At 40.9% G+C, this 12,084-nt stretch overlaps 1 pseudogene; it reads left to right on the top strand.

Moving 5' to 3' along the window:
* The first annotated feature begins 364 nt into the window (after positions 1-364).
* LOC147418986 (mitochondrial carnitine/acylcarnitine carrier-like protein pseudogene) lies at positions 365-912 on the top strand (annotated as a pseudogene).
* Positions 913-12,084: the final 11,172 nt, after the last annotated feature.

Genomic DNA, 12,084 nt, shown 5'->3' with positions numbered 1-12,084 from the left:
ATCTCCCAAGATTCGCTTTAATACAAATGAAACCAAAATTGGCGCGGCCTGCTTACCATCAAATATATTCTTGAGGCTCTTGTTCACTAAGGTTTGTTTTAGATTGTCGAAAACATACTTTGCTAGCAATTTCAATCAGCTTTTGTAAGTCTACATTATTACTTCGTTAGCGAAGCGGCAAATTTTCGCTTCTTGGCCCCTCAGCAGCCTATGTGGCTTCACCTCATCTCTAAAAAAAATAGCGCACGAAGTAAAGACTTGGGATTGGGAAAAAATAGCGAAAAGAGAGCGAGCGAGTTTGCCGCTCCATCGCTGGGGCAATCGTAGAGAGCTCGCAGCAGCTGCAGTGAGGGAAGAAGGCCCCATGGCCGACGCTGCGAAAGATCTCGCAGCAGGAACCATGGGGGTGTCACCCAGCTCCTCGTTGGCCACCCCTTTGACACCATCAAAGTCAAGCTCCAAAGCCAGCCCGCTCCGTCCCCAGGCGTCCCCCCTAAATACACAGGCGCCATCGACACCGTGAAGCAAACTCTCGCCTCTGAAGGCCCTGCTGGCCTTTACAAAGGTATGGGTGCCCCCTTGGCTACCGTAGCTGCCTTCAATGCCGTCCTCTTCACTGCTCGTGGCCAGATGGAAGTTCTCCTCCACAGCTCTCCTGGAGCACCCCTAACCATCTCTCAACAATTTGTCTGCGGTGTCGTTGCTGGTTTGGCTGTCTCCTTCCTTGCTTTCCCCACAGAGCTCATTAAGTGCCGCTTGCAAGCTCAAAGCTCTCTTGCCAGTGTGGCAGAGGTAAGTCCTAGCCTTGCAGCGGCTGGTATAACAGGTGGCTCTGTGGGTACAGGCTCCATGGCTAACAAGGTCGTGATGTATAATGGTCCTATGGATGTTGGTTTTGAAAACAACCAGTGAGGGCCTCTTCTTAGATGGAATCATCTATGCATGCATCTTGAAGATTGTGGCTTTGAAGGCATGCAATGGCAGGGAATCTCTCTAGATGGTCTCACCTTCACCTTTCTTTTGAAAGCATGCGGCATCTCTGGAGCAGTAGGCAAAGACAACAATTGGAATGCACTGATTGTGGTATGTGCGCAAACGAGAGCAGGCCAGAAAGCTCTAGGCTGTTTTCAGTTGATGCGACGCAAGGGCCTCTTTCCAGTTGCACCTCTCTTCAGATGCAATCACCTATGCGTGCATCTTGAAGGCATGTAGCTCTACGCAAGATGCTCTTATGGACACAACAATTGAGACTGATATTGTTAGTCACGTGGTGCTTGGCAATGCCTTGGGCGATATGTATGCCAGATGTGGTGCACTTGACAAAGCACAAAAAGTCCTCGAGGAGCTTCTTGCCAGGAATGTCGCCTCTTTGAATGCACTGATTGTGGGATGTTTGCAACAAGAGCTGGGCCAGAAAGCTCTAGGATATTTTCAGTGGATGCAAAGCATTGGAATGCACTTTTCCCATAATACACACAACATGAAGCAGATGAAAACGGAAGGCGTTTCTACAAATGCATTCACCTATGGTTGCACCTTGAATGCTATTGACCTTATGCGAGCTTCTTGTGCAGAACCCGCCACAAGATTGCAAGAAGGGTCTCTATCCAGATGCAATCAACTACGCCTACACAGGAATCTGGAAGGCATGCGGGTCAGCAGATGCAATCACGTACACAGCCATAGATATCAGAATTCACGATGTGATCGCTAGTCAACGTTTGTTGGGAGTACGATTTCATGCTTGGTGGTGGTTTGATCGATATGTACACAAAATGTGGTGTTCTCACAATAGCACAAAATCTTCTTGAAGGGTATCCTCCCTGGGATGTCATCTCTTGCAGCGGGTTAAGTGCAGGAGATGCCCAACATCGTTGATGCAAGGAAGTCCATTGGCGATAGACATTCAATCGTGCAGTGATTCAATCGCGCAGTGACTGTGCAAACTCCCCCATGCAAGCAGACTTGCATGTTTTGTTTTTTTTTTAACATAAAAATGGAACAACAAACAATTAATAACATTGACATCTTGTATGATCATGAACATTAAGCTTGACAAAACTCTTAACACTCCTTGTGGTTTTTGGCGAGGTACCCCTCTGAAGCACTACAATCAGTAACCAATTTATGCGGAAGTACACCACTAAACCACGACGATCGGTATCCCAAACACTCTCAGGTTAAAAAATCTAACTATCTTTCATGAAATCTCTCTCTCTCTCTCTCTCTCTCTCTCTCTCTCTCTCTCTCTCTCTCTCTCTCTCTCTCTCTCAGTTTTCAATATTTTATTCGATCTCAATTCGATGGAACATAGCTAACGAAGCACTCTAGTTTCTACCTGCTTTTCAAAACAACGTGAGAGATTCTATATTATGCAATGCTCCATCAACTCTTGCAAGAGCAATCACCCCATGCTCTCTCTCTCTCTCAGTTTTCAATATTTTATTCGATCTCAATTCGATGGAACATAGCTAACGAAGCACTCTAGTTTCTACCTGCTTTTCAAAACAACGTGAGAGATTCTATATTATGCAATGCTCCATCAACTCTTGCAAGAGCAATCACCCCATGGGAAGGTAAAGAAAGTCAGTACTAAGTGTGGATGCTTCACGACACGAGGCCGCTTTGTGGCAGGGGGCCGTTGCTTGGTGGCAACATGATGCGGCGGATCTCGATTGGTTATGCCTTGTGGGTTGCTGTAGTGGGCTCAGTCGATGGTAGTGGCTCAAGGCTACTTGTGCCTGATTGTTGGTTCTCGGTTGAAGGTGCTCGTGTGGCGGGCATTTGTTCTTGCCTGATGTGGTGATGCTTTCCCTTTTTGAAGATGGCCCTCTGGGGCCAGTGATTGAGACCTATGGGCTCCATCCGTTTGCGGGCGTGTCTTCTCGGGCTTTTGGTTTGTATGCTTCCTTGGCGGGTTGGTTCAGTAAGTGATCTGCTTAGGGAGTTTGTGACCAAGTTCCCTCTACTCCTAGGTCTTGCTATTGTTTCTCTAGTCTTGCAGGTGGGGTTGTTCCCCTATTAGCCATGTATCTGTGATCCTATTCGGTGTACTTTGGTCTGATGTTGGTTAATCTTCATATTGAGGGCAACTATGGTTTGGAGTGGTAGTCTCGATCGGGTTGGTGGCAACCTCGTGATGATGTATCTGTTGTCTGGCTGTTGATACTATTTGGGATCCACACTATTTGGGATCCACGGCTCGTGTTGAGCATGGATATCTTTGTAAATTTTTGGGTAACATAATATATCTACCCACCTATTTGTGGGTTTTGCAAAAAAAAAAAAAAACATCGTCATTGTTTTTAGCAATAGGGATGATGTAAAGAGAAAGCACCCTCATCGTTAAAGAAGAAGTTCTGGTAGATTTTATTATTGAATCTTTTTTTTTTGGGGGCAAACTCACAATGGTAGTGGATTTTAATAGCGTAACCAAAAAAAATTCAAATTCTAATCATGCTCGTGCCGAGCCATGATGTCTCCTAGAAACCATTGATACATCGGCTGAAAGGGGAGCCACCCCAGGACACTGAAAAAAGAGACTTACTTGAGCCAACTTTGACCAGGACAGGGACCCAATACTAACCAGTCGATGTGGCTTCAATTGCCTTGTTCCATTCCTCTAAGTTCTTTCGTTTCTCAATGGCGATAATCGCTTCCCTACTTTCTTGTATAATCTAATTAAAACTAGTTGTTCCAGGGAATTCTCAAAGACTCGATAGTTCTTGGCCTTCCACATGTGCTTGAAGTAGTAGAATCTAACAATTTGTGTGTCGATAAGTAGCACTTGACTCTTGAATACCTTCCCATCCAGGAAAAGATCGTTCTTGAAGAAATCGATCTTCCAAATCTTTTGAACCCATTTGAAAATCTTCCCTTCTAGGCCACAAATCGCCAGGCACTCACTAGCTGTTCTGCATTGCGAGCATCTGTCTGGACCAATTCCTCTAGCTAGAACCTTTACACCGGTAGGTAAGGCTCTCCAGCGGAACTTCCATAGAAAAAACTTCATCGTAAGTGGCCATTGGGGGCACCAGGTGTTCTTAGAGATCGTCATAGGAGGGAAAACCAATCCGACAAGACCATAAGGGTGTTGTACACGTCCTTGGTTTGCATTTAAGAACATGCTTGTTCACGGGTCACTGCCATGCTTTCCACTTAAATTTAGACTCGCATGTAGGAAGCCAATATATGCCTAATCGTTCTAATGCTCTGTTGGCCAACAGTCTTTCCATCCCACTGAGGTAGAATTGAGAGGTGAGTTGGTATATTCCTTTCCAATTTCTGTTGATGTTGTTGTCCCAAAGTTGGCCCAATCGTCCTAGTCATTTTTTATTGATCTTTTGGGCAATTTCCCTCTAGAATGTGCTCAAATGGACGCTTCCTGCCTTTAAAATCTAACGGGACCAATGGGTTATGGAATTGTGAAAGTATCTAGTTATTTCTTCCCATTCCAAGGCCTCTTCTTCTCTCTTGCATTTTCAAACTAGCTCGCATGTTGTACCCCCAGCTTCAGGTAAGTCCACCGAGGGGCAAGCAACTTGTCATGCATCTCAAGCCCTTTCCACTGGCCACCTTGCGAGCACAATTTGACATTTTCCATCATGTCCTTTGTCATAATAGCCCATGCTTGGTCTTGCTTCGTGAATGTTACCACAAACTTGGCACACTGGGCCTTTGCATGAGTACTAGGGTGAAGAATCCCGTTATCATCCTGGTCTATAGGTCTCGCAACGGATTCCCATCCTGCGCACTGCCAAAGTGTCAAGTCTTTAGTGTTGTTTTTCCATAAGGATCTTTTCGTCGGTTTTAAGATCTCTTTCCAATTGCATTTGGCTAGCTTTACCAATGAACCGTTAAAGGCTATGTAAAGGAGCATAATGAATTGATCGTTTTACTCTGCTCAAGAAAGGAAGAAGCACAGACTCCCACCTTCTCATCTTGCTCCTTACCTTATCCAAGACCCATAGGACTCTTTGCTTGTGGGTTATGTTCACTCCCAGAGGGGCCCCCAAGTGCTGGAATATCTTTCATTTTGAAACTATCTCCCCATTCCACATTGATTGATCAAACAAGTTGTTTTTTGGTAACAAATCAAGCTTGATTTTTCAATACTACACTTCGACCCTAATGTAATGGTATATGTCTACACAATCTCTAAAGCCTTGCTAATCACTTCAGGGCAAGATTTGAGGAAGAGAACAGAATCATCCGCAAACAGCTTCACGCCAAAATTTGGTCGTTGTTAGGTAGAGACAACCCTTGAAGCTCTCCTCGTGCAACGTTGTCTTTGAGAAATGTCACCAATGGATGAGATCCAATGGCAAACAAAAGAGGGGCAAGCGGGCTACCCTGCTTGATTGATCTTTTGACTTCAAAAGCATCCACAATTCTCTCATTGAACACAAGCTCAAATTGGCTACTCGAGATTTTATTATCGAATCTTTTTTTTTATAGCAAAACTCACAATTGTGAGTGGATTATATTGAGCAGCCCAAAAAATTACAAGGTTTTGTCATGCTCATGTTAAGCCATGACAACATCCAGGGATCATAATTACATCCGCATCAGGGCAACCACCCCTACGAACCCGCCTCCACAACCTTGATACACAAGGTCCATACTCTTGTCATTCTGAGATCTTTTATTTACCAATGGCCAAGATTTGCCCCCATCCTAGGCATTCCATCTGCTGACAACAAGGCACAAGTAGTCCTAGACCAATCCTCCGAGTGATGCTTGCGCCCGAGTGCCCATATTAGCACTTTGCTTTCTTGTATAATTTCTGCAAAGCTTGCCACCTCAAAACCTCCTTTAAAAACACGGCGGTTCCTTGTCTGCCATACATTACGAAAGAAGAAGTATCTGACGATCTGAGTGCTGATGAGGAGTGCAGGACTACCTAAATTTTTACCTCCAAGGAATAGGTCAGTCTTGAAAAAACTAATTTTCCATGTTCTCTGGACCCACTTGCATACTTTCCCTGTGAGGCCTTTGATAGCTGGGCAGTCCATGAATAGGTGGGCCAGATCTTCACTAGCTACCCTGCACCCCAAGCATCGATCTGACTCAATCCCTCTCTCTTGAATCTTCACCCCCGTCGGTAGAGCACCCCAAATAACCTTCCATAAGAAAACCTGCATGTACTGCGGAACCTTTGGCTTCCATATGTTCTCCGTTACATGCTCCCACCTTTCCTCCGGCCATCGCTTTTTCCATATCTTGTTAAGGGGCTAGACCAATTCTTCTTTTGTATCATTGTCTGATAGATGCTTTTAGTATGGGGTTTCCACAAGAGACTGCTTTCGGGCCATTTCCAGGCATTCTAGTCCAACTCCGAATCACATATTGGCATCACTAGATTGTCAAGCTCTTTCATCACTTTGTGGACAAGCAAGACGTCCAAGCTATTAAGTTGGTATTGGGTAACCATAAGGTCAATGGTTTTCCAACCCTTGTTGCCACTGTCCCAGAAGTGCTCAAGTCGGTTCAGACCCTTATTATTCATCTTCCTGGCTGTCTCAATCCAATACGGAGTTTGTGGCGGATCCACAACTTTGGAGAGCCAGGGGGACCAATGTAGGATGGAGTTCTTGAAGTATCTAGCTTCTTCCCCCCACCTTAAGACTCCTGCTGCTCTATTGCATTATCGAATCTTAATAGTGTGGTCTATCTTTTAGACACTAAGTCATCTTCATTTTTCATTTAAGGGAGAAGTATAAAGATGTAAATTTAGCCATAAATATGTGTGCATGTATCATCTCAAAAATGTACAAAAATATAAATTTGAATACATTAATAAATAAATTTTCGCGTATATATAGAGTAGTGTGTATATGCATGGCATGTGTACATACATATGTAAATAGATGCATTTGGAGGCTTTGCCAACTTGATATTGGGTTTCAAATATGATGGACCATATACACATTATAAGTAGTCAGGTTTGTATGTCGATAGTCGCGCACATGTACATATGTGAACAGGGTGTCGAAGCCTTGGATGTGGTGCCAAGTTGCTTATTTTGGCTCTAGCGTATGTTTTTGAGCTTTCTAGAATGTAAGTAATCCAAGTAGGAAGTGTGGGTATGCTCATCTCGCCCCGGAAGTTTGAAGCATGCGATAATTATGTGATACCCGATATATAGTGATGCACAAAAGCGCCTCAGAAGTGGTCAAAAATAGAATTTCCATATGCGGAAATAATTTTTGAGTATCAAGGATTGCGCCTACAAAATTTGGAGAATGTCGGAGTTTGTTCCCCAAAAATTTTCCATCAAGGATTAAAAAATGGCTCTAAAGATGCCAGAAACTAGGTCCAAATGATATGAAAAGGCTGGTTTTTGCGACATCACTCATGGTGGCATGAGTGTCCAAGTTGAGGGTGTGCTTGCTTGATCAAATATCAACACTTTCACCTCTGTGTGTGTAAGAAGGAGCAGAGTTTCTACAGGTGGTCATGTGCACTCTTGACTTGTTTGCTTCCTGTTTTCTAGTGCGTGGAAGAGTGAATGAGGTTTCTTCTCTTCAATGGTGTTGTGAGCAAGAGCATTGTTCTCATTTATGTTGTGAGCAAGATTATTGGGCTCATTTATGTTGTGAACAAGAACATTGAGCTTATTTATGTAGTTGGATCAAATTGGGGCGCTGTTGTTAATGTCAAAGAATGCAATCATGCACTTTAAGTGCATCATATACTAGTGTGATATATTTAGCAGCCCTTTGTCAGTGTCATGTTGCGTATTGTTACAATCCCCCATTTGAAAACATTGCCCCCTCAAGGCACATGTAGTGTGATTGTGTAATCTTTTTGGCATGCTAAAGGCCTTAGTGTACTATGGGTAAAGGTCGTTATAATTTCGTTGCTTGACAAGTGTCCCAAGGGCATTGAAAGTCTTGTGAATAGAAACACATCATAGTGTTTTAAATGCTATTTTTCAAATGTGCATTCACCTTTTTGGATTAGAAAGTGTATTGATAGGAGTTTGATTCCATGATATGAGGTATTGATAAAAGATTCTTTCACTTAAAAACTTCATAAAAGTTCATTTCACTATCTTGTTTTATTATTTTTATGTTTATTATATTTATGTTTTCTTATGGAAAAAAACTAAAATAATTTTTTTTTATAAATTTACATTTTATTGTTTTCATTTTACTTCTTTCTCATTTTATTTTATTTCAAAATGTTGATATACAATGTGCACCTTTCACATTATTTAAGTGGAGCTTTTTGTAATATGTAAACTACTTGTGATTATATATGTGTCATATCATAGGAAAAATTACCAAAATATTTCTCTAATTTGTGGAAATTTCCACATCTTAAATTTCAAAAATTCTCAAAATATCCATATTTTTCAAAATCCCCAAATTACCCCTAGTTGTGAGTAAATTTCTCCAAAAATATTTTATTTGTAGATCTTTATAAGAAGACTCAGTGTCTATCATACAAGATGCTAAAACTAAGTTCGAGTTGGTTATGCAGGCTTTGGAGATGAATTGCTTCATTATTTTTGGACATAATTGCCTTTTTTGCGAGGTAATTTGTGACATTACATGCTAAGCACTCAAAAATGGATCTCAATTGCCAAAAAAGAATAAAGATGAGAAAACCTTAACAATCCAACCAAAATAGATACAAGGATATTTTGAGAATTTTTGAAATTTGAGGGGTATTTTGAAAATTTCCACAGATTAGAGGGGTATTTTGGTAATTCTTCGTAGATCATACAATTTTATGTTAAAACACAATAAAAATTCCATGTGATTATGGGCACGGATTTAAACTTACTCTTCCTCATCTCCCCTTAACTTAACAGGCCTTCGTGTCTCCTCACCTTGTGTAAGTCACTATGACATCTCCACTCACTCTTGTATGGCAAAAAAAGTTATTTTGGTAATGGAAATGAGATTGGAGTCAATAATAAGAAAGAAACAAGGTGAAACTCACATTGTTATTCTAAAATAAAAAGTTGAAAAATAAATCATGGGACTTTTTACAAATTAAAATAAGTCTTTTTGAAACAAATGTTGAAAACAAAGTCATAAAATGAAGGGACCATTCACAAATTATAAAATTGGATTCAAAAAATATGTAGGTCTTTGCCTGTGTTCACTAAAACGCGTTAACGCGCCAAAAAATATGAGCAGTGTGTCTCGCCTCATATTGCACATCAAACATAATCCACTGCAACTATTCGGAGGATCCACTATATAGAGTTACATGCATCCAATTACTATCACTTTTTTGTTTGCAATTGCTATCAAAGAGGATAAAGAGGAGACATTGATAATACATTTCAATCAATATTTCCAAAAGTGACAATGAAATACTTACACCTTGCCTTTTTCATGCAATATGAGGACCGATGTGCTTGACTTTGCCCAGTGCCAAATGAGCTAACACCGATGTTAGGAAAAACCCTGTTTCCCAAACATAGACAAATACTTTTAAGTCAATTCTTAAGTAGAAATTTTTGCAAATTAAACCATATTTTTTACTATACGTACATTGTTTTCTTGCAAAATCTAAGTGAAATTTTTCCTTTGCACTTTCCTCTCAATCAGCTATAGTGAACCCCTCAACAGCTCAAGGCTAAGCTGAGACACACTTTTATCAAACACTACCTAGCACGGACTCTCTTCTTCTTCACAAGACCTCACAGTTTCACTCATTAAAAATGGCGAAATACCAAAGAGCAGGTAAAATGCCCGTCAAAAAGTAACCCTAGTTGGGAACCTTAGCCCTACATTAGTGGCAATGTGTTTGCTTTCTAGGAAAGGGAAGACTTTGGTCTTTCTCCATCTAGATTTGTTGTGTGTCACGGGTGAGGTGAATGCTTGAATGTGCTACCCTCTCCATTTATGTGCTACATGACATGTGTGCACAAGGGCTTGATTTGAAAGGTGATATCTCTCATGTGCCTTTTACATGTGCGCCTCTTTTTGTGGACTATGGAGAGAAAGTACATTATTGGTAAGAAGAAGTAGGCTCACAGATTGGGCAAGAAGGCATTGCTTTCTATATTCATTGACGTCAAGGGAGCATTTCTTTTCAAAGCTTTGATAGTGAACGCTAACTTGCTGTCCAAATGGCAAACATGGCATGATATTTCCACATATGGGAAAAGACATTTCAATCATATATAATTTCCCATTATCTACTCACATAATATGGCGGAAGGGGGAGCCCATAATATGGCGGAAGGGGGAGCCCTTTACACGTGTCGCATCCTGCGACCTGAAGGCTAAAGTCCAAAACAAAAACAAGCCCCTTTGCATGCGATAAAGAGGGAGAGAGGGAGAAAGAGAGAGAGGCCGCCCAGCCATACTAGTAATACTAGTGGCCAATTGAAGAAGCTTGACCTTACTTTTTGCCATTTTTATGCATTTCTTTCAATATTAAAGTGGTATTTATTATTGTCCTCTTGCTCTCAAAGAAGCTTTGGTGATCTATGAAGACAAAGGCAATTGTAGATCAAAGCACATTCAAAATCCAATTCTTCATGAATAAATCATTGTGGACACAACTATCTCAGTAGACCATATCCCCTCCTGCCCTGGAAGCAAACACTCAGTTCCTAGCGAGAAAATATTTGGTAAACCCTTGACCATTCTTGATAAAGGACCAATAGCTCCACCTACCCCTTCCCCACATAAATCTCTATTACATATTCTAAACCTCCAAGAGTCGCTAGACCTGCACATCGTAAGCATGCAATTGATGAGCTTTAGCTCCCAAAAACAAAAACCTTGAAAAAATAACATATGTGCTAGGTTATGACTCCCCTAGTTTTTCATATATACGGCAAGATGTTCCCTCCCCAGAGACACTAGCTATGATTGACTCTGAGGTGCCACAAAACAATCAAAATAAGAACAAAAAATATATCTAGATCAATGTAACAAGGTTGTCCTTTGTGCCCAACCCCCTAGCTTTTTTGCATGATGGTATCACACAAGGTTTGTAGAGCGTACTTAAATGTCCCTATTCATCCCATCATCCCTTTGAAGCTGAAGATGGCACAAAGTTTATAAAGCCTACGTTTGGAGAGAGTTGAAAATATCATTGGTATCAAGTATGCCACATGGAATGTGAATTTATAGCCTCTACACTTCTTCCAAGATTTCTAGGAGTTGGTTTCCATATAGAGACCAAGTGAAGATCAACTTATTAAAGAGGAATTGGGCAAATTGGAGAAGAAGTCCATGTTTGTAGTACATATCATGAAGTTAAGTGCAAAATGCTACATGTATCTGCTTATCCATCTAGTGGATGTGAAGGCTCCTACAAAAGCTTGGAAGAAATTGAAGAACATATATGAGTGAAAGTGTACATCTGGGAGTACATCAAGGAGAATTTCTTTGAGATTTGAATTTACCAGCACAAAGATGAACCAAAGGGAATACACAACCAACTTTATCAAAGTGTGAGGGATCTACATCAACAATTGGTTGTTGTTGGAGACAAGGGAAGTGACAATGATCTCTCTATAATCATCATGCGTGGATCGTGAGAGGGATATGAGGGCCTATCATTTTGAGGGTAAATCATCACTTAATGAAATGGAGCAATTTTTTCGAGATGAAGACCAAAAAGAAGCAAGCATAAGGAGTACCATCAGATTTTTTGGTCATAGCAAAAGGAAACTCGGCCACTCTGATTGATTTTGAGACTCCAAAATGTTCATCAAAAAAATCTCAAAGATGAGACAAGCCATCCACATGTGTGATCTTCTAGCATATCAGAATTTTGAAGTGCACTTAATGAGTTCACAGCTTATAGTGGAACTCTTGATGAATCATTGGAATATTGCTAACTGCATGTAGCTATAAGGCATTTCAAAAGAGAAACCTCTTATTGGACACATTTGATAGATACAAAATAACAACCTCGCACAACGGTTCTTTTCAAAAGTTGTTGGATTAGAGGGATTTCACTCTTGCTCCATTCTAGCAAAATGAAGAGGAATCAAAGTTTACCTCAAGCATGTGAATTGTTTCCACTAATTTTTAAACCATAATTTTGATCCAAAATAAGTCTTGGTTTTTATAACCATATTTCTATTTAGAGAAAAAACAC

The sequence above is a fragment of the Adiantum capillus-veneris genome, chromosome 29 (assembly GCF_014529385.1).
Source record: "Adiantum capillus-veneris isolate H3 chromosome 29, ASM1452938v2, whole genome shotgun sequence".
Lineage (NCBI taxonomy): Eukaryota > Viridiplantae > Streptophyta > Polypodiopsida > Polypodiales > Pteridaceae > Adiantum > Adiantum capillus-veneris.
The sequence above is the reverse complement of the archived record's forward strand: the minus strand, read 5'-3'. Positions and strand labels throughout refer to the sequence as shown.